Genomic DNA, 5,726 nt, shown 5'->3' with positions numbered 1-5,726 from the left:
ACAACGTTTTGATATTCTAGCAATCACTTTGACTTTCGCACAAAATTATTTTGATTATTGAATAAAAATTATTTTCAGACCTGGATTCAGCAAAATTGTTCTTTCCGTGTAGGCATGGCACACACATTACCCTTTCTAAAAGGAGATGCATATAGAAACCAGATAAACGCGTCGATCGAAGCGCGGCTTAGACCGAATTAATTGGTCGACGATAAGCGGAAGGCCGGTAGCCAGCTGGTTTCTCTCGAGGAGAATGTGAGTACTCCATAAATTTCGTAGTCCCTTTTGTCGTTCCCGCGATATATTGTTGCGAGAGCGCGGGCTCTTAGATCGTTCCAATTTCATTCCCGCAAGCGCGATCCACATTAAGCGCGCCTCGAGAGCGTGCCACGTCGTTATACAACCAAAGTGGGAAAGAATGATCAGCCTTGTTCTCCGCGGTATAACGTTCATCGGTATGAACGATATGCGCGTTTCTAGTGGACGAGATCTCGAGGAGCCATTTGCCGACACCAAAACGTGCCCTAACGAGCGTAATTCCGTTGCATGCTGCAGACGCATTTTTCATGGCGCGATCACGAAATCTAAGGCGGCGATTAGAGTAGTGCTACAACAAAACAAGCTCGCTTTCATCGCACACGAGTTGTTTCAAACAGAAAAAAAGAAGTCTCCCTCTCTCTCTTTCATTCCATTCACGCGCACACGGAAAGAACGATTTTGTTGAAAGGTCTAAAAATTTAGCTAAATACAGATCTGAAAATAATTTTTGATTGAATCATTAAAATAATTTGTTGAAATCTTGAAACTAATAAACATTGCTATAAAACGTTTTGATATTCAAGCAATCATTTTGACTTTCGTACAAAATTATTTTGATTGTCGAGCAAAAATTATTTTCCGATCTGGATTCAGCAAAATTGTTCTTTCCGTGCAGCAATTTTATAAACGTACGCAATTTAAACGTGAATAAAATCAAGAAATGCATCAAAATTTTATTCATCAATGTGTGTTAAGATATTTAATAAATTAAATAACGTTAAAACAATTTTATTGAATTAAATTATATGTATATATATATATACATATATAATGAAAATTATAGAATTATATATTAATTATTTAAATGTTACATAAAATTAGATCAATTTCACGTTATATTACAATGAAGTAACAGAAAAATACTTAAAGCGTGCAATGACAATTAATTAGGAGAAAAGTAAAAAATCGTAGGCAGGACTACGATTTTTTAATATAATCGATTAACTTTAATGGCATTCTTTACGTTTCTTTTTCTCATTGCTGGATCAACATATCCGAATTATCTTTTTTTATTCCTTTTTCACATGATTAACTGCGTCTTAGTTGCTGTATCCTTTTTAAATAAATTCCAAATTTTAATTATAATTTGAAAAAAAATCAATTCTTTTACAACTTTAGTTGTTTGTGACTTTAATATGATTATAATTTTTTTTCAAGGAAAAGGTACATAAAGGTCAAAAATATGATTTTAAACAGAACATTTTAAAGCTTTTCTTTTCAGTACTATTTGAAATCTCATAAATTCATATCCTTTGTATTAATTTATCTTGTTTTCCTTTGCTTATTTCAAATAAGCAAAGCTAAGTCAAGGGTATAAATAAAGAGTGTTATCAAGTCAAGCATAGTAAAAATTTAAAATAAGTTTCAAAAATTCTTTTTTTATCATCCACTGCTAATCATTCAAATCGTAGGGAAGGACTGTACATTTAATCTTTTCTTTTTAACTTACAATTATCAAAATAAAACATTTAGAGTTACTTTATTGATGTAGCTCAAAATATGCAGAAAACAGTTTATTTTAAAACATTTTTTTAAGTAATATTTCGGTCATTTTCAAGGGCAGTCAATTTTTAAATTCCAGTCTTTCAATGGAAACTATTGTTTTTACAGGTGCAAATTACACACATTCCTTATCGAAAACTTGTCTCGAAATGTAGGGATTCAGGCAGAACTTGTACACGGAAAGAATGATTTTGTTGAAAAATCTAAAAATTTTATTAAAAACAAATCTGAAAGTAATTTTTTATTAAATTATCGAAATAATTTGTTGGAATGTTAAAAAACTGACAAGCATTGCTATAAAACATTTTAATATTCTAGCAGTCATTTTGACTTTTGCACAAAATTATTTTAATTATCGAACAAAAATTATTTGCAGATCTGGATTCAACAAAAGTGTTCTTTCCGTGTACATGTATAGATATTCCAAATGCACGTGTGCGTTTTATATGTGTATAGGTGCATGCAGCACTCACCCGGTATCGCCGATGTAATCCAGCATGCGTATCTTCAGCATGTCGTATGCCGAAAATCGGCCGGCGTTCCGTCACATGTGCGAGGCCCCTTCCCCGTCGGAGATCAGAATCGTCGTCGTATTGTCGCCGATGCCAAAATAATCGGACGTCGCCGACGACCGATATCCCGGGCGAGTCTAACGCGAGTTATCGAACGGTACCACGTCCCCGTTGCGATGCCTCGAAACGAAGTTGCGCGCGTGTTTTCGCGCGCGAGTCACTTTGCACAGGAGATTCGGCTATCCGATCGAAGCCTGAATTTTTTTACCGGACAATCGTAAATGTTGAATGTAACTACGACGATGTATTAAAATGCATAAACTCCGTATTTGCACCGTATGTACTTAATCCTTAATCACGAGTCCGTTCGGTGTCCGAAATATACTTTTCGAACATCGATCTGAACTCGATGTTCATACACGCAAAAAAATGACTCAGCATTATCAGCTAAATATCAGTAGTTAATTCGAACTTTGCTGTCATTGCTAAAAGTTATCTATATTAAAGATAAAATTTATTTGTTGCGAGATACAATTTTATTAGCTAATAAAAGCGTACTTTAACAGGAGTAGCTAAGGAAAAGTGGCATACGGAAAGAATAATTTTGCTGGAAAATTTAAAAGTTTTAATATTTTTTGCTGTAGCGCTTAAATTTTAACAGCTAATAAATTTAGCTTTGGCAGCGATGATATTAGCTGTCCCTATTTTAAAGACACGCATTAGCTGCCTTAACGGCTATATTTTAGCTGCGTTGGCCAATCCTTTCTCTGCGTGTACCAAATATATATTATAAAAAATTCATCAATATCTAGTCTAATAAAAAAATTAAGAGGAGATATAAGTTTCCATGCAGTAACAAGACAAATGAGCCGTGTCTAGAATATAGAAACTTGTGATGAATGTTTGTCTATACCCTATCCCTTCTAGAAGACAACACTTCCCTTCGGATGACATTTAATATATACGGCATGAATATGGAGAAGCTTAGAAAGTTAAATATGATGAGAACATTAAACCGACAATCAATAAATTATGATTTCCAGACGTCAGATTCCCGAGAAAGAGATGGAAACAACGAGAAGCGATGTACGAATGAATCGCAAGAAAGCGATTTATAAAGCCGATTCTATGCATTAGTTGCATCGCAGGGTCGCAAACGTTGCGATCCAATCAGTGTCGAACTAACTTGAAGCTGATTGGATAACAACTGGATCGCAACGTTTGCGACGCTGCGATGCAACTAATGTAGAACCAGCTTAAGAGGATAAATTTACTACGTCGAATGTTTCGTCGAATTGATTTGTCGCGATTATATGTGTACATCCACCAAGATAACGCAGCTACAGTCGTTCCTCTGTTATCGTTTGCAATCGGTTATTTCCTTTGATGTGTTTTCTCGAATGATTGCCGTGAAAGGAACTTGCTTGTCCTTCATCTTTCTCGTCCTGAGATTGTTTCGCGAAGAAGCGAACCGCGAGTAGGAAGATCTCGACGCAGAGATCTTCTCTCGCGACTAGAAAATCCTGATACATCGTCTTCCGATTAACGATGCGCATTCGCTTTAGTTTCTCAATTTTTTCGTTTGAAGTTACTTTACTCATATTTTTTCATGAGAAATCATCCCCTTTCCCGGCCGTACTAACATTTTTCATTTTCCAATTATTTTTCAGTTTTTACTTTAAATACGATTGCAATTCACAAAAGTAACGTTAGAATTATAAATAAACGTTACGAAGTTGAATTCCATGATTGCCTTTTTTAAAGGCAATATCAACATGGGGAAATAGTCCGTCATTGTGATGAATGATTGTCCAAGCTAGTTTTGTGTCTCGACAACTGAACAAGTTCCCGAAGAACTATATATATATATATATATATATATATATAGTATCGGAAACTCATGAAAAATTCAGCTCTTCTCCTTAATGAATAAAGATCCACGATCTTTAAAGGGATTCATAAATTCGTGACATCATCGGAAATCCGAGTTGTCTTAATTTGGACAAACAACGTTCCACGAATGATGTCCAGGCAGTGTCGCGGACATATTGAGATAGAGAGGAACTTGAAATGATCTTGTGAAATTGAAACAAATCTCCAGGCACTTATATCCTCCTTTCTTCCCATCGCGCGCCGTGTCGTTTCCGCGTCGCGTAACGATAATTTTCACGTGAATCGTTTGACATTCGGCGAAATTAGTTTTCATCCGATTATCTCGGATTATACGCTGCTGTTGCACACCCGACAACAGCGATACCGATATAATTCACAAATCATTCGTTATCGTTCCTCGCGGTTCACGTGGCTCACGTGCAAAGCATTCGCACTGAATTCCCGGTTAATTCGCTTGCACGAGGAAAGCTTGGATACTAACATCGCTCGGATATTATTATTATTATTATAGGTCGCGCGCATTTTTGAACTTTTGTGTAACACCTTCTCTCAAAATACAATGATTCGGTGCTCAATTACCGATGTCGAGGTACACATACCTACATACACACCGCATTTTCAGTATACCGTTAACACTTTCTTACGCACTTTTTTCGTCAAAACTCGACACCCGACTCCGAGATATATCTCTCTCGTTGTGAATTGTCGACGAGAAGAAACGGCGAGAGACACGACGGCGTATCGAAGCGCCGAACAACTGTTTAACGAGCCTGCTCGTACTTGCATCGTCAGTGGCACTCGCTCCCACCCGCAACAGTCTCCTCCGCCAGCCACCTCTACCTCCTCTACCACCTCCGTCGCTCTCACTATTCGCTCGGGGCCCACTCTATGCTACCTCCGCTTGCCGCTCCTGTCCGACATCCTCGCGGTTGGAGGAGGACTTTGCGAATCGCTCTCGAGAATCGCCCAGTCTTTCGTGACTGATAAGATGTTTGCGCTCTTCCAGGAGTCAATGGGCATCGCGTTTCTCGATGCTTTCGAGTGCCATCGATCATCGTCAATAGCCGGTGCTAATATCAGTTGTCATCGAAATATTTTTAAGTACCTACATTTGAAATCCACGGCACACGTGTCTATATAGAATTGTTTAAGATATAACGATTTTATCTTGTCATTTTAATTTTTTCAAGACTTCGTATCTTCTTTTATAAATGCTAAATTTACTAACAATTCTTTTACAACACGGGAAAAAATGCTATGGTTGTTACAACAATGTTCTCTATGTTTGAAAAAGAAATGCATGTGAAGTTATATGATGTTACATGGTATACATGATATATCTGTTACGGAATGCTCACACGGAAAGAACAATTTTGCTGAATCCAGATCTGAAAATAATTTTTGTTCAATAATCAAAATAATTTTGTGCAAAAGTCAAAATGATTGCTAGAATATCAAAACATTTTATAGCAATGCTTATCAGTTTTAACATTCCAATAA

Source organism: Wasmannia auropunctata, unplaced genomic scaffold (assembly GCF_000956235.1).
Source record: "Wasmannia auropunctata unplaced genomic scaffold, wasmannia.A_1.0 LD336101.1, whole genome shotgun sequence".
In the NCBI taxonomy this organism is placed as follows: domain Eukaryota; kingdom Metazoa; phylum Arthropoda; class Insecta; order Hymenoptera; family Formicidae; genus Wasmannia; species Wasmannia auropunctata.
This window is presented reverse-complemented; position numbering follows the sequence as displayed.